This window comes from Ursus maritimus, unplaced genomic scaffold (genome assembly GCF_017311325.1).
Source record: "Ursus maritimus isolate PB19 unplaced genomic scaffold, ASM1731132v1 scaffold_18, whole genome shotgun sequence".
Lineage (NCBI taxonomy): Eukaryota > Metazoa > Chordata > Mammalia > Carnivora > Ursidae > Ursus > Ursus maritimus.
In genome coordinates, this window is record NW_024424230.1 from 58,272,706 (window position 1) to 58,294,233 (window position 21,528).

Sequence of the window (21,528 nt, forward strand, 5' to 3'; positions counted from 1 at the left end):
GTCATTATTTCTACATTGCAAGCAAGTAAGAAGAGCAAGAATGAAAGGAAAACCAGAAGGGTACTTGCCACTCCCCCACCACCCACTTTTGAAAGAGACTTCTTCCCATCCGATACACACTTATGCTTGCATCAGATTGGCCAGACTCTTGTCACATGACCATATTTATGTGAAAAGAAAGCTGCCAAGAAATGTAGCTTTTTAATAGGATACATTGCCTACCCTTTTGAACCAAATGACAAAAACAAGAATAAATATTGGAAACTATTAATGGTATCATTCTCAGAACCATGAAAATGATCTAGAACAACCAAACCAAATGGAAAGAAAAAGAACAAGTTTGGAAGGCTTATATTATTTGTTTTCAAGAATTATAATAACAGTAAAATAATCAAGAGTGTAGCACTGGCATAAGAATAAACATACAACCATGGAACAGAACAGAGCACACAAAAACAGATGTAAACAAATATAGTCAATTTTTAGCAAAGTTTCCAAGGGAATTCAATGGGAAAGAAAAGTCATTTGAAAGAATGTTTTCTCTAAAAACTGGATATCAGTTTAGGAGAAAAACAACCTCAACCATTGTTTTACAACATACATAAAAATGATACAAAATGGAACACAGGAGTTAAGTGTAGGAGCTAAAATTCTAAAGTTTCTAGAAGAAAATATAAAAGAAAATCAATGTGTCATAGGTTTAGGCAAGAATTTCTCAAAGAGGACACAAAACCCATAAACAATATAAGAAAAATATGATAAAACTGACCTCATTAAAATTAGAAACTTGTGCTCTTCAAGCGTTAGAGTTGGGAAATTGAAAAGGTAATGTACAGAGTGAGAGCAAAGGTTTACATAACATATATGAGACTAGGGCATGGGTCCAGAGTTTAAAGGAAAGTCTTACAACTTAATAAGTAAGAAAACCACTGATTGAAAAATGGGCAACATTTATCAATAGACACACACAAAAGACAACATGTGAACAGCCATTAAAAACATACAAAGTTGCCCAATACCATTAGTAATCCGGGCAATGCAAATTTAAAACCACAGTGAGCCATTACAATTAGGTTACTTTAATGACTAAAATTTAAAAACTTTCAATATTCAAAGTTGATAAGAATGTAGAGTAACTGCAACTCTCATGCTTTGCTGGTAGTGGCACAAAATGGTGCAATACTTTAGGAAACAGTTTCAAAGTGTCATATAAAGATAAATATACACTTACCATATGAACCAGCTATCCCACTCTTAGAATTTGCTCAAGAAAAATTAAAGCATCTGTCCACACAGAAATGCTTGTGAATATTTATAGCAGCTTTATTCATAATGGCTCAAAACTGGAAACAATTCAAATGCTGATCAACTGGTGAATGGATTAACAAATTATGGTAAATCTATAATATGGAATACTATTTAGCAATAAAAACAAACAAAATATCGACACAGAAATATTATATTAAGTAAAATGAGTAAACATAAAATAATACACACTGGATGATTCAATTTATATGAAATTACAAAAGAGGCAAAACTATAGAGGCAGAAAATAGATCAATGGCTGCCTATGCTGGGGACAGGAGCACACAGAAACTGATTTTGATGGTGGTCAGAAGACCATATACAACTGCTAAAATCTATCAAACTTCAAATGGGCAACTTGAACCGTATATAAATTCTACCTCAGTAAAGTGGGGTGAAAACAAAGAATTCACAAACAAGTAAATAACGGTATGAGTAGCTGGTGGCAAATGCTAAGTCTAAGGCCAAGAAGTCTAAAGAACAATTAATAATTTTAGTTGACAAACAGAATGTAGATATTATAATCCCCCCAAAATATATGTATTGTAAATAATGTAAAATAATTATTATTTTAATAGACAGGGACAAGAATTTCCATTTCATGTCCTCAAAAACACATAAAAGATAATAATAAAGAAAAGGTAAAATTATTATTCAATATAAAGTTCAAGAATTAAAGCATTGAACAAAAAGGCTTATTTTCTTATTAAAGAAAGATATGGTACATACTGAAGATATGCTTGCTATGAACCTATAGGTTACAAAAAGCTACAGCCTTAAAATAGAAAATTTATATACATACACACACACGTGGATATCTTAATATCAGAAATTACTGAAATTATAAAGAAAACCTGACAAAAGCAAAACAAATACTTTATAACATCTCACATTGACATTTTAAGTAGAAATAAACATGATAATTGACTGTTTAAACAAAAATAGTAATGTACTGTGGGGTTTTAATGTACATAAAGCAAAATGTGTGACACCAATTGTACCAAGTCTGGTAGGGATGAAATGGAAGTATACTATTATAAGGTTGTTATACCACATGTAAAGTGGTATAATATTACTAGACTGTGCTAGTGTGTTATAGTGGTGCCTGGGAGGCTCAGTCAATTAAGCATATGCCTTCAGCTCAGATCATGATCCCAGGGTCCCGGGATTGAGCCCCACATCAGGCTCCTTCCTCAGCGGGGAGCCTGCTTCTCCCTCTCCCGCTCTGCCTGCTTGTGCACTCCCCCTCTCTGTGTGTCAAATAAATAAACAAAATCTTTTTAAAAAGTGTGTTATAAAAGTCTATAAACCCAATTAAAAGGCAGAGATTTTCAGATTTGTTAAAAAAACAAGACTCTACTTGATACTTCCTACTACAATATACACTAAGCATAAAGAATTTTTTAAGTAATTTTTTTTACTTTTTACAAATTTTTAAAATTTGTAAAAAAAATTACAAATTTTTAAAAGTAAAACAACTGAAAAAGATATGCCTTGCTAACATGAAACAAACAAACAAAAAAAGAAATCTAGAGTGACTATTTTAATATTAAAGTATATTTCAGAGAAAGACTATTACCAGAGGTAAGTAGTATATTTCATAATGATAAAATTATCAATTCAGGAAGAGGACATAAAAATCATAAAGGTTTATGTAATAATACAACTTCAAAATGCATGACCCAAAAACTGCTGAACTGCAAGAAGGAAAAGCATAATCCACAAATATATTAGGAGATTTCAATGCTAATTTAACAATAATTGATGGAACAAGCAAAAAGAAAATGAGTAAGGATATAGAGAAATTGAACACTATTGACCAACTCATTATTTTTTAAAAACTCAATAGAAGATCAGAATTCACATTCTTTTAAAATATACAAAGAACATTTAGCAAAATACACTATATTCTGAAACAAATCTAGATATATATTTTAAAGAATTCTTACAAGCTATGTTCTCTGTCACAATAGAATTAAAATAAATAAAAAAATATATCAAGAAAATCAACAAATATTAGGAAACTGCATAACATGCCTCTAAGTGATATATGGGTCAAAAAAGAAATCAAAAAGGAAATTTAAAAGTACTGAAATAAACGAAAATGACAACAATAGCATCTAAAAATGTGTGGAAAGTGACTAAAACAGTATTTAGGGGACAATTTGTAGCACTAAATGTCTATATTAAAATGATTTTTCTTATCAGTGACTTAAGCTTCTACCTTAACAAACTAGAAAAAGAAGTGCAAATTAAAAGATTAAAGGATAGGAAATAATACAGATTAAAATAAAAATCAATGAATTAGGAAATAGGAAAAAATAGATAAATCAAGAAACCAATGGCTGGTTCTTTGAGAAGATCAATAAAATTGATAAACCTGTAATGAGATAGATCAAGAGAAAAGAGAGAAGACACAAATCACCATTATCAGGAATAAGAGAACTAATATTACAATTAGAAAACATATTAGGTTAATAAGGGAATATAATGAACAGTTTTAGGCATATATATTGGACTACTTAGGTCAATTATACAAATTCCTTGAAAAATACACACCACTAAAGCCTACTCAAAAACTGGAATAGAGGGAGGTTAAGATGGCGGAGGAGTAGGGGACCCCTTTTTCAGCCAGTCCCCTGAGTCGAGCTGGATAGGTACCAGACCATCCTGAACATTCACGGAATCAGCATGAGATGCAGGAAGATACATCTGGACCTCTACAAATGAACATCACCAGCGCTGAGTATTGAGGTACAAAGCGGGGAGCCATGAAACCACGCACAGATATCGGAAGATAAACAGAAGGGGGTGGGAGCCTCCGCCTTCGGGTGCCAGGAAGCGGGAGCCACCTGCTCGGGGGAGCCAGCAGACTCGTGGACCCGCACCTGCAAGAGAGCAGACTGAGACCGTGAGCCGGGTAATGCTCGCGACCAGACTGAAACAGAGCTCCGGTGCACTCACTGGAACCAGACTGAGACCAGAAGCTCCGGAGCGCGTGGGTGCGGCTGGCGGCTGGCAGTGTTAGAAACACAAAGGGCAGAGGTGCGCCAGCCGTGGAAGTGAGGGCTGGGACGCCGGCTGTGGAGCTCACATCCTGGGACGGTGTAGGGTTGAGCAGCACCAACAGAAACCGAGTTAAAGTGGCCAGATCATCAGTGGAGAACATTTCACGATCCCTCTGTTCTGAGACAGAGGCTGAGATTCGGCCACTGCTGCTCTGACTCTCAGAAGAGGCACAGCAAACTGCCAGGGAAAGCCGCCAGAGAACAAAAGCTTGGAAATACCGGCTCATGGTGTGCCCATCCCCATCCACCTCGCAGGGGACACAGAGACTCTACCCAAACAGGGTTGCCTGAGTATCGGCATGGCAGGCCCCTCCCCCAGAAGGCAGGCTGAAAAATCAAGAAGCCCACATCCCTAAGATCTCCATAAAACAAGGGCGCATAGCCTGGGTCCCAGTCAATAATTTGGGCTCTGGACAACCCCACAACCTATCCTCATCAGAATGACGAGAAGGAGAAACCCCCCCGCCCCCAGCAAAGAAAAGACAATGAGTCTATGGCCTCTGGATATGGATATAACCAAATTATCAGAAATGGAATTCAGAGTAACAATGGTCAAGATGATTTGTAGACTTGAAAAAAGTATTAACGAAAATGTCACTGAGGATATAGAATCTCTAAGGGCGGAAATGAGAGCAAATCTGGCAGAAATTAAAAATTCTATGAGCCAAATGTGGTCAAAACTAGAGACTCTGATGGCCAGGGTGAATGAGGCAGAAGAAGGTATCAGCGAATTGGAGGATGGGTTAGTAAAAGAGAAAGCTAGAATAGAATCTGGACTCAAAAAAATCCACGCCCATGAATGTAGGTTACTGGAGATTACTGACTCAATGAAACATTCCAATGTCAGAATCATCGGCATCCCTGAGGGGTTGGAGAAAAACAGAGGTCTAGAAGAGATATTTGAACAAATTGTAGCTGAAAACTTCCCTAGTCTAGCAAAGGAAACAAACATTTGTGTCCAAGAGGCAGATAGGACCCCTCCCAAGCTCAACCGCGACAAACCTACACCACGTCATGTCATAGTGCAATTTGCAAATATTAGATGCAAGGATACAGTATTGAAAGCGGCCAGGGCAAAGAAATTTCTCACATACCAAGACAAAGGTATCAGAATTACGTCAGACCTGCCTACACAGACCTGGAATGAGAGAAAGGGTTGGGGGGGGGCATTTTTAAAGCTCAGAGAAAAACATGCAGCCAAGGATCCTTTATCCAGCAAGGCTGTCATTCAGAATTGATGGAGAAATAAAGACCTTCCAGAATCGCCAGTCATTGACCAATTTCGTAATCATGAAACCAGCCCTACAGGAGATATTAAGGGGGGTTCTACAAAAGTAAAAAGGCCCCAAGAGTGATATAGAACAGAAAGTCACAATTTTTGAAACAAAGACTTTACTGGCATCAGGGCATCATTAACATCATATCTCTCAATAATCAGTCTTAATGTAAATGGCCTAAATTCCCCCATAAATAGCACAGGGTTGCAGATTAGATAAAAAGACATGACCCATCCATTTGCTGTCTACAAGAGACTCATTTTGAACCTAAAGATACATTCAGACTGAAAGTAAAGGGATAGAATACCATCTTTCAAGCCAATGGACCTCAAAAGAAAGCTGGAGTAGCAATTCTCATATCAGACAGATTGGATTTTAAACTAAAGACTATAGTTAGAGACACAGAAGGGCACTATATTATTCTTAAAGGATGTATCCAACAAGTGGATATGACAATTATAAATATATATGCCCCCAACAGGGGAGCAGCAAGATACACAAGCCAACTCTTAACCACAATAAGGAGACATATAGATAAAAATACGCTAATTGTAGGGGACATCAACACTCCACTATCAGAAATAGAGAGATCACCTAACCAAGAAATCAGCAAGGAAACGAGCTTTGAATGCCATACTCAATGAGTTGGACCTCATAGATATATATAGAACACTACACCCCAGAACCAAAGAATACTCATTTTATTCTAATGCCCATGGAATATTCTCAAGAATAGACCATGTTCTGGGACACAAAACAGGTCTCAACTGATACCAAAAGATTGAAATTATCCCCTGCATATTCTCAAACCACAACGCTCTGAAATTGGAACTCAACCACAAGGAAAAATTTGGAAGAAACTCAAACACTTAGAGACTAAGAACCATCCTGCTCAGGAATGACTCGATAAACCAGGAAATCAAAAATCAATTTAAACAATTTATGGAGACCAACGAGAATGAAAATACATCGGTCCAAAACCTATGGGATACTGCAAAGGCAGTCCTAAAGGGGAAATACATAGCCATCCAAGCCTCACTCAAAAGAATAAAAAAATCTAAAATGCAGTTTTTATATTCTCACCTCAAGAAGCTGGAACAGAAGGGGCGCCTGGGTGGCACAGCAGTTGAGCGTCTGCCTTCGGCTCAGGGCGTGATCCCAGCGTTACGGGATCGAGCCCCACATCAGGCTCCTCCGCTATGAGCCTGCTTCTTCCTCTCCCACTCCCCTTGCTTGTGTTCCCTCTCTCGATCTCTGTCTCTATCTCTGTCAAATAAATAAATAAAATCTTTAAAAAAAAAAAAAGAAGCTGGAACAGCAACAGAGGGACAGGCCTAATCCACGCACAAGGAAGCAGTTGATCAAGATTAGAGCAGAAATCAATGAATTAGAAACCAGGAGTACAGTAGAGCAGATCAACAGAACTAGAACATGGTTCTTTGAAAGAATTAACAAAATTGACAAACCAGTGGCAAGACGTATCCAAAAGAATAGAGAAAGGACACAAATTAATAAAATTGTGAATGAAAAGGGAGAGGTCACAACCAACACCAATGAAATTGGAAGGATTATTAGAAACTTTTATCAACAGCTTTATGCCAATAAATTAAGCAATCTGGAAGAGATGGAGGCCTTCCTGGAAAACTATAAACTACCAAGACTGAAATAGGAAGAAATTGATTTTTTAAACAGGCCAATTAATTATGAAGAGAATGAAACAGTGATAAACAACATTCCATAAAACAAAACTCCAGGCCCGGATAGTTTTCCTGGGGAATTCTACCAAACATTCAAAGAAGAAATAATACCTATTCTCCTAAAGCTATTTCAAAAAATAGAAACAGAAGGAAAGCTACCAAACTCATTCTATGAGGCCAATATTACCTTGATCCCCAAACAAGGCAAAGACCCCATCTTTTGAATTACAGACTGATTTCCCTAATGAATATGGATGCCAAAATCCTCAACAAGATCCTGGCTAACAGAATCCAACAGTACATTAAAAGGATTATCCATCATGACCAAGTGGGATTCAACCCTGGGATGCAAGTGTGGTTCAACATTCCCAAATCGATCAGTGTCATAGACTTTATCCAGAAGGAAAAATTCAAAAATCATATGATTCAATAGATGCAGAAAAAGCATTTGACAAAATACAGCATCCTTTCCTGATTAAAACCCTTCAGAGTGTAGGAATAGAGGGTACATTTCTCAATCTCATAAAAGCCATCTATGAAAACCTACAGCAAATATTATTCTCAATGGGGAAAAGCTGGAAGCCTTTCCCTTAAGATCAGGAACATGACAAGGATGCCCACTCTCGCCACTATTATTCAACATAGTACTAGAAGTCCTTGCAACAGCAATCAAACAAAAAGGGATCAAAGGTATTCAAATCAGCAGAGAAGAAGTCAAAATGTCTCTCTTCGCAGATGACATGATACTCTATATGGAAAACCCAAAAGAATCCACTCCCAAACTATTAAAAGTTATAGAGCAATTCAGTAATGTGGCGGGATACAAAATCAATGCTCAGAAATCGGTTGCATTTCTATACACAAATAATGAGACTGAAGAAAGGGAAATTAGGGAATCCATCCCATTTACAATAGCACCAAAACCATACGTTACCTTGGAATTAACTTAACCAGAGATGTAAAGGACCTATATTCTAGAAATTATAAATCACTCTTGAAAGACATTGAGGAAGACATAAAAAGATGGAAACATATTCCATGCTCATGGATCAGAAGAATTAACATAGTTAAAATGTCCATGCTACCCAGAGCAATCTACACTTTCAATGCTATCCCGATCAAAATACTGAGGACATTTTTCAAAGAAAACAGAAAAGGCCCCGAATTGCCAAGGAACTGTTGAAAAGGAAAAACAAAGCTGGGGGCATCACAATGCCGGATTTCGAGCTGTACTACAAAGCTGTGATCACAAAGACAGCATGGTACTGGCACAAAAACAGACACATAGACCAATGGAACAGAATAGAGAATCCAGAAATGGACCCTCGGCTCTTTGGGCAACTAATATTTGATAAAGCAGGAAAAAACATCCGGTGGGAAAAAGACAGTCTCTTCAATAAATGGTGCTGGGAAAATTGGACAGCTACATGCAAAAGAATGAAACTTGACCACTCTCTCACACCATACACAAAAATAAACTCCAAATGGATGAAAGACCTCGAGGTGAGAGGGGAATCCATCAAAATTCTAGAGGAGAACATAGGCAGCAACCTCTACGACAACTAATGAATCATCGAGCTTTACATCGGAAACCAGGGATGTACTGTATGGTGACTAACATAATATAATAAAAAATCATTTAAAAAAAAGCAGACCTCAAAGCAGAACAATTAAAAAATAAAACCAATTAAAAATGGAAAATTTGAACAGATGTTTTATGGATGAAGATGTACCAATGGCACATGAGCACACAAAAAATGTTCAACACCATTGGTCATTAGGGAAATGCAAATTAAAACCTTTATGAGGTATCATTGCAAACCCATAAGAATATATAAAATGAAGAGACAGAATACAACAAATGTCAGAAGGGTCTAGAACAGTTGGAACTCTCATACGCTGCTGGTCGATATTAAAAATGGTACAATGCCTTTGAAAAATCATTTGGCACTTTCTATAATGTTAAACATGTAATTACTGTAGAAATCAACTGTTCCACACATAGATATTTCCTCAAAAGTAGCAAACACATATAGTCATGCAAGTATGAATCTATACTAATGTTCATTGCAGCTTTATTTGTATCAGGCAAAACTTGGCAACAATCCAAATTTTCATGAGCAGATGAACGGATAAACGAATTGTGGCAGATGTTATAGTGGACTACTACTCTGCAGTATTAATTAATGCACTCAGAAAGTGAATTTTTTTATTATTTACAAACTTTGTGATTGTTTCCCTGAAATGCCTGAGAGTTCAGTAAATATCTGAAAATAGTATATTCAGTAAGAGAAATTGCCAAAATGTGTAAGTATAAAATAAGATATAAAAATTAAAATTTTCGGGGCACCTGGGTGGCAGAGCGGTTAAGCGTCTGCCTTCAGCTCAGGGCGTGATCCCGGCGTTATGGGATCGAGCCCCACATCAGACTCTTCTGCTATGAGCCTGCTTCTTCCTCTCCCACTCCCCCTGCTTGTGTTCCCTCTCTCGCTGGCTGTCTCTCTCTCTGTCAAATAAATAAATAAAATCTTTTAAAAAATTAAAATTTTCAATGCTATTAATAAATAGCTAGAAATATTATGACTAAAAGTTTCCTTTTCATTGCCAAAAATTATTATATATATAAATACACACATATCATGTATTGTCTAAGGTTTACAAGGCAAAAAACTAGAAATATGTACTGAAAAACTTAACTGACTTAAGTAAATTAATAGATATAATTCATTTTTATAGGGGAAGATTCAAAACTGAATATTCTAAATGTCTCCCAAATTAATTTATAGATGTAATGCAATTCCAATGTGAATTACAGTGTTATTTTTGCGGGGAAAGTGGTACTTAAAAACTGTCAATCTGGTTTTAAAATATGTCTGAAAGAGGGTCCTGAGATCAAGCCTGGCCTCAGGCTCCATTGAGCTTGCTTAAGATTTTCTCTCTCTCCCTCTCCCTCGGCTCCTCCCCACCTCCATCCTGCCCTCTCAAAAAGAAAAAAAGTGTCTGAAAGACAAACCACAGGAAAAGATTCTGAAAAAGTAGGACAATGTGTTGGAACTTATGCAATCAGATATTAAAATATATTTAATAACAAATTAAATTAAAGTTAACTAATTATTTAAACAGTATATTTATTGCACAGGACAGAAAAATAAGTGGAACATAATAGGACTCAAAAAATATATCAAAGTATATTCATGCCATTTTAAATCTATAGTGGAAAATGAATTATTCAATAAATAATGTTGAGGCAAATGATTGTCATTGGAAATAATAAAAATGGATACTTACCCTTATGACATAACCTAGATGGGTTAAATTGGATATGAAAAAAATGACTATATAAAAAAGTAAAAAGAGAAATTACAGGTCCATGTATTTTTGCCTTGGGAATGTGAAGTCTTTTCTAAGCATGACACTAAATGCAGAAACTGTAAAAGAATTAATGACATATTTAACTACAAAAATTTTAATTTTGTGTTCTTCAAACATTTTTTATAAAAGATGAATAACAAACTGGAAAAAATATTTCCATTTATATGCCAGACAAAGAACTATAGCATTTAATGTACAAAGACTTATTATCAAATAATAAAAAAGACACAACAGAAAACTGGATAAGACAGGATAGACAATTTAAAAATGGCCAATAAATACAAGAAAAGATAATCTATTATATAGTAAAGAAGAAATACAAATAAATATAAGGGTTTTGCATACATAGTAAGCAATTTTTAAAATATTCACAATATGTATAGCTGGCTATACATATTGTAAAAAGCACATTTATGAGCCATTTTGGATATTCTATTTCCAAGCTATTAAAAATTATAACTTTGTTCATGAGCATGCTAATGTATCTTTAACGTAGTTGAGTGGGAAAAGCAGCTTACCAAAAACCATTAAAATGATTCCAGTTTAAAAAAAATGCGCAGGGACACCTGTTTGTACATGCATGTGAATGCTCAGAGGAAAGTCTATAATGCAAGAGTCAGTGTTTGTTCTCATTGTGTAATGAACATGATTGCAGGTGGGTAGTGATGGAGCATGGGGTAGGACGTCTACTTTGGTTTTGGACCTTGATTCTCAACACATCACTGGTTGCCATTTTTGCTGCTGAATGCTCCTGAATGCAGGGACTCTGCCATCCAGTTCTCCTAACATCCAGCCTGTCTCAAAGGCCGAGGAATGTTGGCATAAGTATGCCTTTGGAAGGTTTATATTTTAAAATCTTCCATGTCAAATGCCAGAGGTCAAAATGGGATCACAAATGGGACCAAAATGAGACCATCAATATCTCATTATCACATCAGTCCCGAGCATGACCTGAGCCAACACTTGCCTTCCCTTAACAAGGAAAGGGAAGAAGTCATGGTTTGTGGGTGCTCTTGTTACAGTGTTCTAGAAGAATTGCAATTACTTTTAAAAAAGCCAAAGATAATATATATTAACTAGAGCTGAGGAACTCTTCCAAACAACTTTATCTTCTCAAACAATTTATTTTACCAAATGAAGTTGAAACCCAAACTGCAGAGCCAAGCAGTGTGTGTGAACATTCTGGTTCCACTACTTCACTTTATCAAGCACCAGACCCTTCCCTTGCCAAAATTTAGACAATGGAATAACACTGGAATAATGCTATTGCAGAATAATTTTTGAAATCATTAAAGAGACCAAAACCTAGAGTAAAAGGAAATTGTAGAAAGACTACATTATTTATAAAGTTAAACCATTTCCTGGAATGCATCCACAATGGATGTTATTGAGCAGAGAGACCTTGGCTGCGTGATCAAGCCACTCAAATCTGCCCCATGTACACGATCAAGCAGGTGGGTGGTTCTAGCCCATGCTGATGACGTGAATTGCAAAAAATGTGCAATAGTGTACATGCTAAAGTTCATGCTACTTCAATCACTGTCCTTAAAACAGATATGAACTGTTACTTACAAAAACTCAGTGAAATGTTTCTAATGGCATTGTTGCCTAATTATATTATGCAATTGCTCAGTTTCATCTTTGTGTTCTATTATTGCTCAGTAATTACATAGGAGTGCAATATGCATATCTTTACCTGTTTTTCTTTCATCCTTGCAACTCTTAGGTAAACTACTAACTTATTTACACTCCCATCTTTTTACATAACTCTTGCTAAAATAATAATAGTAATAATAATAATAATTGTACATTCAGCTGTCTCAAAGCAGAATAATCAAAGTGTTCTCTCTATTCTTCATTGTCACCTCTCCCTTAAAGAAACCCAAATATCTTCTTAGTACCCATCCAACCTCAATATTCATGAACATGAATTTGTCTTCTTTGATCTCTCTGTCTGATACAACCCACACATACAGCTATCACAAGTTTGGCCTCATGAGCATGGGACTGTACAATTCATAGACACAAACTGTCTCCTTATGGATCTTCCTCACCACTTAGCTGCTGCCCGAACCTGCTTCCCATCCAGTGATCACAGCTAGACAAACCTTGCCTCCTTCTAGATCTGCTTCTTGTGTTCCTTTGTCAGATAATTCTCCTTGATGCCCAGTTTAATCTACCCTTTGTCCTGAATGAAAAACAACCCTTTAAAATGGCAGTGAATAAGAAAAGTGACCCATATGCAACAGGACAGGAAAAATAAGTCCTGATCCCTGAAATTAGCGCATTGTATAAGGAATTATTGGTAATTATCCCATCAGTCAATGAAACGAAGAAACATCAGTGAGTCATTTGTTGTTGTTCTCCAAAAGCAGAAACTGACTGAGTTTACAATGAATGAGTCTACAAATATGAATTAGTATCAATCCTGAATGAATAAAAAACTTGAAGGAAAAAACCTACCTATTCAAAACTTGTTTAGCCAAAAGGTGAATCCATCATGTTGAAACAAAAAACAATCAACAAGCACTTACTAGCTACTGAGTCACATAAGACATTTTAAAAATGATAGACTAATCATAAATTAATGACAGTAATATTTATAAACTTTATAAATATTTATATTTATATATATAAATATATAATATATAAATATAAATATTTATAATTTCTCATTTGGGAAAATACTGCTTTTTGTGGTCTAATACATTATTCATTCTTTAAATGTATTCAATGAACAATAACAGAGTCATTCTTGATCTGTAAGATAAAAAGTTCATATGCATGTATTAAAATAGCTTACATAATTAGGAAATTTTTGGTCACTTAGTAAAACTCTAGTGATTTAGTAAGCTCTCAACTCTTCTATTTTCTTTACTACCATTAGCCCTAAATGATGAGAAATATTTTAAAGTCTCCCAATGCTATTTCATTTCTGTCAATTTCCCATTGAATTACTAAGATCTTTTGTTTTATATATTTTAATGCAATTAGTTTTAGCACAGAGTTTCATAGAACTCATATTGACAAGCTAAGTATTTATCATTTTTAATTTTTATTTATGCACTGAACAATATTTAAGAAAATAAAGTTATAAAAATAATGCAACAAATATACGAAAACCCAAAGATTGACAGCACAGTTAATTCATCTTTGTGATCCCTCCCCAGGGTCACCTATCTTCCTTCCTCTCTAATTGAAACCATTATATTACTTCTTAAGTTTACATTTCTCATAAATTTTTATATACTCATATACTTTTTTAGCTCTGAATCCAAAAATAATATGCTATTATAGTATTTCATGCAACAGAATTTTGTGCAGCAATGAAAACAAATGACCTTTGGTAAAACCTTTCAAGTTATATGATTATCAAAAAATATTTAGGAAAAATAAGCAAATACACAAAAATATATGCAGCATGAAACCATTCATATCGTTTTAAAGTAATAATTGTACATTATTGATATAAAATAGTTTCTTTTCTCCCATTTTAATCTTTCTGCCTTGAATTGTTTCTTATTTTTAAATATTTAATTCTGATGTTTAGTTTATTTTGTTTCCCTGTTCATGATTTACAAGTGGCCATTCTTGTAAAGTACGTTTATTTACACTACATGTTTGTCTCATATTCACTGTGAAAGAAGCAAATAATTTCACTCTCAGAGTTGGAGATTCTAACACAAGAGTCAGCAAGCTTTTTCTCTAAAGTTCCAGAGAGTAAATATTCTTTGGTGTGTGTGTGTGTGTGTGTGTGTGTGTGTGTGTGTGTGTGTTTATAAACCTTGAGGAAAGTAAAAAATTTCTTAATAGCCTTTGGACCAGCAATTGATAGGACAGTCAGACAAAAGAATCAGCAAAGACAGAGAATGGTTAAACAACACTATCGATAACGTAGAGCAAATTGATACTTATAGAACATTATACCCAACAAAAGCAGGATACATATTCTCTGAAAGTATATAAACTACATTTACCAACATGCAGCATATAATTAATCATACAAAAAATCTAAAATTTAAGAGATTGGAATCATGTAAGTATGCTCTCTGGCCACAGCAGGATTAAATTAAAACTCAGTAACAATAAAATATATAGGAAAACTCTAAATGTTTAGAAACTAATCTCTTTCAAATAATCAATGGGCCAAACAAGAAATCCCAAGGGATGTCATTCAGTGATTAAACCAAATGATCAAAAAATACAAAAAAGTAAAATTTATCAGATGCAAACAAAATAGTACTTAGAAATTAAATACTGATTCTGGAAAAGAAGAACTAAAATCAATATTCTGAGTCTCACCTTAAGAAATTAGAAAAAGGTTGCTGTGGCCAATGTTGTAGAGGTTGCTGCCTATGCTCTCCTCTAGGATTTTGATGGATTCCTGTCTCACATCGAGGTCTTTCATCCATTTAGAGTTTATCTTTGTGTATGGTGTGAGCCTTAAAAAGTTAAAAATTGAGCTACCCTATGATCCAGCCATTGCACTACTGGGTATTTACCCCAAAGATACAGACATAGTGAAGAGAAGGGCCATATGCACCCCAATGTTCATAGCAGCATTGTCCACAATAGCTAAATCATGGAAGGAGCCGAGATGCCCTTCAACAGATGACTGGATTAAGAAGATGTGGTCCATATATATAATGGAATATTACTCAGCCATCAGAAAGAATGATTTCTCAACGTTTGCTTCAACATGAACAGCACTGGAGGAGATAATGCCAAGTGAAATAAGTCAAGCAGAGAAAGACAATTATCATATGGTTTCTCTCATCTATGGAACATAAGAACTAGGAAGATTGGTAAGAGAAGAAAGGGATAAAGAAAGGGGGGGTAATCAGAAGGGGGAATGAAGCGTGAGAGACTATGGACTCTGAGAAACAAACTGTGGGCTTCAGAGGGGAGGGGGTGGGGGAATGGGATAGACTGGTGATGGGTAGTAAGGAGGGCACGTATTGCATGGAGCACTGGGTGTTATACACAACTAATGAATCATCAAACTTTACATCAAAAACCAGGGATGTACTGTATGGTGAATAACATAATATAATAAAAATATTATTATGAAAGAAAAAGAAATTAGAAAAAGAACAAATTAAACCCAATGTAAGTAGAAAAGGGAAATAGAAACAGAAAAAGAAGAAAAAAGCAATGAAGTAGAACATGTAAAAACAACAGAGAAAATAAATAAAACCAGTATCTCGCTCTTTAAAAAGACAAATAAAATTGATAAGTCTCTCAAAAGACTGATTTTAGGGGGGAAGAAGACAAAAAATTATCATATCAGAAGTGGACAAGAAGACATCACCACAGATCCTACAAACATTACAAAGATAATTATTATGAATAACAACTTTATGTTAATAAGTTCAAAAATTTAGATAAATTAAATAAAATAATTAAAAGGTACAAGTTTCCAAATGGATATAAAAACAAATGGAAAATCAATTAAAGTTATTAAATTCTCACAAAGAAATCTCCAGGCCCAAATACCTTCACTGGTGAATTCTGTTAAATGTTTAAGGAAGAAATAACAATATTCTTTATAAACTCTTTCAGAAAATAGAGAATTAGAGAACACTTTCTAATTCATTTTACAAAAGGAGCATTACAAAAACACTACAAACTAATATTTTTCATGAACACAAATGCAAAAATATCCTTAAAATTTTATAAACAAGGCAAGGATGTCTACTCCTGCTACTCTATTCAAAATAGTACTGGCAGTCCTAGCCAGAACACTTAGATAGGAAAAAAGAAATTAAAAATACCCACATCAGAAAGGAAAGAGTAAAGTAATCTCTGTTTCCAGATGACATGATCTTATATGTAGAAAAGTTTAAAGACCCTAAAACAAACAAACAAACAAACAAACAAACAAACAAACAAAAAAACAAAAAAAACCCTGTGGAGCTAATAAATGAATTTGGCAAAGCTATGGGATACAAAATCAACATACAAAAATCAGCTATGTTTTTATACCTTAACAATGAATTACCTCAAAAGGAAATTAACAAAACAATCCCACTTACAGTAGCATTAAAATGAATAAAATACTTAAAAATAAACTTAATCAAAAGGTGAAAGAATTAAAAACTATAAAACACTGATGACAGAAATTTAAAAAGACACAAATAAATGAAAAGACATCCTGTGTTCATGGATTGAGAGAGTTAATGTTGTTAAAATGCCTAAAGTACTCTACCAATTCAATGCAATCTCTATAAAAAAATTCCAATGGCATTTTTTATAGAAATAGAAAAAACAATCCTTAAATTCATATGGAACCATAAAAGACCTCAAATAGCCAAACAACTTTAAGCAAGAACAAGGCAGGAGACATCACACTTTCTGATTTCAAATATATTACAAAGCTACAGTAAACAAAACAGTATGATACTCACATAAAAACAGGCATATTAATCAATGCAACACAATAAAGAACCCAGAAACAAACCCATACATATATGGTCAAGTGATCTTTGAAAAGGCTGTGAGACTACACAGCAGGGAAAGGATAGTCTCTTCAATAAATGGAGTTGGGAAAACTAGATATCCATATGAAAGAAAGAGAAAAGAAAGAAAGAAAGAAAGAAAGAAAGAAAGAAAGAAAGAAAGAAAGAAAGAAAGAAAAGAGAGAGAAAGGAAGAGAGAAAGAAAGAAAAAGGAGAAAGAAGAAAGGAGAAAAGAAGAAAAAAAAGGGAAAAAGGGAAAAAGGGAAAAGGAAAAAGGAAAGGGAAGGAAAGGAGGGAAACTAAATTGGACCCTATTTCACACCACACAAAAATCAACTCAAAATGAATTCAAGACTTAAATATAAGAGCTGAATTCCTAGTAAACATAAGACCTTAACTTTTGAAAGACAACATAGGGAAAAACTTCTGGATATTGGCTTCAATGATTTCTTAGACATGATACCAAAAGCACAAGCGACAAAGGCAAAAATAGACAAGTGGAATTACATCAAACTAAAAGCTTCTGCACAGCAACAGAAACTATCAACAAAATCAAAAGGTGACCTATGTAATTGAAGAAAACATCTTCAGACCATCTATCTGATAGTTAATATTTAAATATGCAAAGAACTCCTACAACCTAATAGCAAAAAACCACCCAATTTAAAAATGGGCAAAGGAACTAAATAGAGATTTCTCCAAAAAAGACGTACAAATAGCTAACAGATATGTAAAAAAGTGCTCAACATCAATGATCATCAGGGAAATGCAAAGTAAAACCACAATGAAATATCACCTCACACCTGTTAGAATCTGGCTATTTTCAAAAACAAAATGAAAGAAAAGATAACAAATGTTGGCAAGGATGTGGAGAAAATTTGTGCACTGTTTTTGGGAATGTAAATTGGTATAGCTCAAAAAGTTAAAAATGGAACTATCATATGATCTAGCAATTCTACTTCTGGGTATTAGCAAAGGAATCGAAATCAGAATCTCAAAGGTGTATCTGCACTCCCACATTTATTGCAACATTATTCACAATAGCCAAGACATGGACACAACCTAAATGTTCAGTGAGAAATGAATGCATAAAGAAAATGTGATGCTTCCATGTAATGGAATATTATTCAGCCTTTAAAAAGAAAAAATCCTGCTATTTGCAAGAATATGAATGAACTAGAAGATATGGGAAGTGAAATAAGCTAGACACAGAAAGGCAAATACCATATGATATCACTTATATTATGAATAAAATAGTCAAAGTTGTAGAAGCAGAGAGTGGACTGGTAACTGCCAGCTGGCAATTCCAGTTGCCAACTGTACATGGAAAAGTATTAGCCAAAGAGAACAAAGTTTCGGTTATATGAAATGAAAGAGTCCTAGAGATCTATTGAACACCATAGTGCCTATAGTTAGCAATACTGTACTATAAACTTAAAAATTTGCTAAGAGGGTAACTTTTTTTCTATTGTGCTCATTTTATTTATTATTTTTTATTATGTTCAGTTATCCAACACATAGTACATCATTAGTTTTTGATGTAGTGTTCAACAGCTCATTATTTGTATATAACATCCAGTGCTCATCACAACACATATCCTCCTTATTGCCCATCACCAAGTTACCCCATCCCCCACCCACCTCCCTTTCTACAACCTAAGAGGGTAAATCTTATTTTAACTATTCTTATCACAAAAAATAACAATAAATAATAAGGTGGGAGGAAACTTTTGGAGGTGATGGATAGGTTTATGGCATAGATTGTGGTGATGGTTTCACAGATATATACTTGTCTCTAAAGTCATCAAATTGTATACATTATGCACAGCCTTATTCTCTCCTTCTTGACTACTTGAGTCCAATCCTTTACCTCCTCTTAGCCAGAGCATTGCAATCTGCTATCTACAGTACTGCTGGACAGAGCATGAAAGACCTTTCTAATGTGTGTGCGATAAGGCCCAATATCCCCAGCACAGCATATACGGCCTCTTATGAATGGGTATCCATTCTCCAGTTTGCTTTCTTACCAGTTTTCGGATCACATTTTGCTCCTAGAATTCCAAACTGCAATGCTTACATAAACTTTTACTCTTCTGTGCCTCTGCTCCTAATATTCTCTGCAAATTGTCCTTCTGAAGAACTGGGTTTGCAGATGCCTCCAGGTACTTTAAGACTCAGATTAAATATCACCTTTCCTGACCAAGTTAAGCTGTTTAGTGCCCTTAATCTCCATTCACATCGCCCTGTGTGTAACTACATTTGATTATTTACCACATTTTACAGAGATTTCTCTTCCATTTTGTCCAATTCCCCAGATAAATGTTATGTGCTACACTCACCTATTCCTAACGTAAATCTCACATGAACACTAGATAAATGTGAAACTTTTCAAATTCCCCCTAATTTTTAGATAAGGAGAAATCAATTTTTATGCCTTAAACTCCCACAATTTTCTCTGGCAAATTAAAGACGTCCTTTAGCTTTTAACAATCCAGGAATCTTCAATTTATAGAATCGAGAGCACAGTATGGTCATACCATCACTGGTGTATTAACCTGAAGCACTTCATGACCACCCTCACTGGTGTGGTTAGCTGTCATAATCTGGACCAGATACGCATGACACTAGCCCATAACTGCAGACTCTTATTCAACAATTTGGAGCCATTTGCACACCAAGTGAGCAATTCACCAAGGTAAGCAAGTTGTGATGTTCAAGCCTTCATATGCATTTCTTGACTTTTCCAGGACTAATTCAAGCCATAATCTTACTCTAAGTGATTGATATATTGCCTGCATGGAATTTCAAACTCCTCAAGTGAAATGTTCTAAATGTGGAAAATGCAAAAAAAAATGCATTTCTATCTTTAAAATGTATTGTGTACCTCCAAATTGCTTGTACCTTTGATGAGACTTACCTTGTATAGTACCCAGAAGGCAACAAGTATCCATGAATGTTTGTGACTGAGTCAGTAAGACTGTTCTCAGAAGTAATTTTTTTATTTCTCTAGTTGCTACAAACAGTAAAAATTTAGTGCAATGGTCACTAGTGATACCTATTAAGGTAGGTATATCTATGGAGGAAAATGTGCATTGGTGACATTTCTGGGCTGAGAAACATTTTTCCAAATGGACAGATCTTTTCAGTACACTGTATGACTCACTCTGGAACTACTGAGTCCAAATAAAGATGACTACTAAAATATCTAGAATCTCTCCAGCTGGGCTTGCTTAATTAAGCCTGAGCAGTTTCTCCAGGACAACTCCATATTGCATCTGCACATCTCAGATTTGGCCAAAACCAGACCTGCCTCAAAGGGATCAATGGTCAAGAACTCTTGGCCTTTCTGACCTATGCATAATGGATGTCCAGTTATGGGGAAGGCTTTCTCTCTGTTAGAATCCTCCCTTCTTTCATCACACTTCAGATACTTCTATTAAGTTCAGCACATAAGGGTCTGAATGTTTCAGATGCTGAATGAATTAAAAATATAAGTGACTCTTTAACCAGGTTGTGGGTGACCCCCAGAAAGGTCAACAAGGGAGGGAAAGGAAGTAATTCAATAAATAATTAGACTCTCTAATACACGGTTGAGTCCCTTGTGTGCAGTATGTTATTTTTTATGCAATCTCTTGGCCTTACTGGCATAAGTTCTCAGGCATTTACTCTGTGAAATATTTGTTCGTTCAGTTTTTCATCATAAACAGGAAGGCAGAGATTTTCTTTGTGAGTAATTACTTAAAGCTTTTGAGATTACTAGAAAGATTTTAGAAAGATGACACAGATGGTATTTGTTAGTATTTATGCTTTAAGTTTTGATTATTTAAAGCAGACAAATAGGGAACTGGGCAGTTGGCCCAGCCATCCATACCATTCACAAGAACAAGTTGACTAACAAAAGAACTAAGCAAACACTATTTTTTCCTGGCAAAGGCAAACAAGCAAAAAAACCTCACAAAATATTAGATGAAGAACTGAAAACGGGAAAGAAATCTGGAAGAGAAGGTGGAGGTGGCGAGAGAGTTTCTACATATGTTATCCATTACTGGGCTGAGCCTCAGCCAAATCCCCAACAGGGATGAAAAATTAAACTTTTAACCAATTCATGAAGGCCTGGTTTTTGAGAAAGTCGGTCTTTTTGAGTAAAAAAGTTCTCAGAGCACCCCCTTCTCCTGGTCCCTTGAGAACAGTAGGCCTTTCCAGCAACCAAATGGCTTTCTCCTTAACCAAGCTTTAGAGCAAGTAGTAGAGAAAGGCTCATGAAGGGAGCAGGGAGGGCTTTCACTCTTTCTCTGCTTGCTGGTAGCTCTATAAAAATGTTCATCCTCCAGAAGCATCATCCAGGCATTCT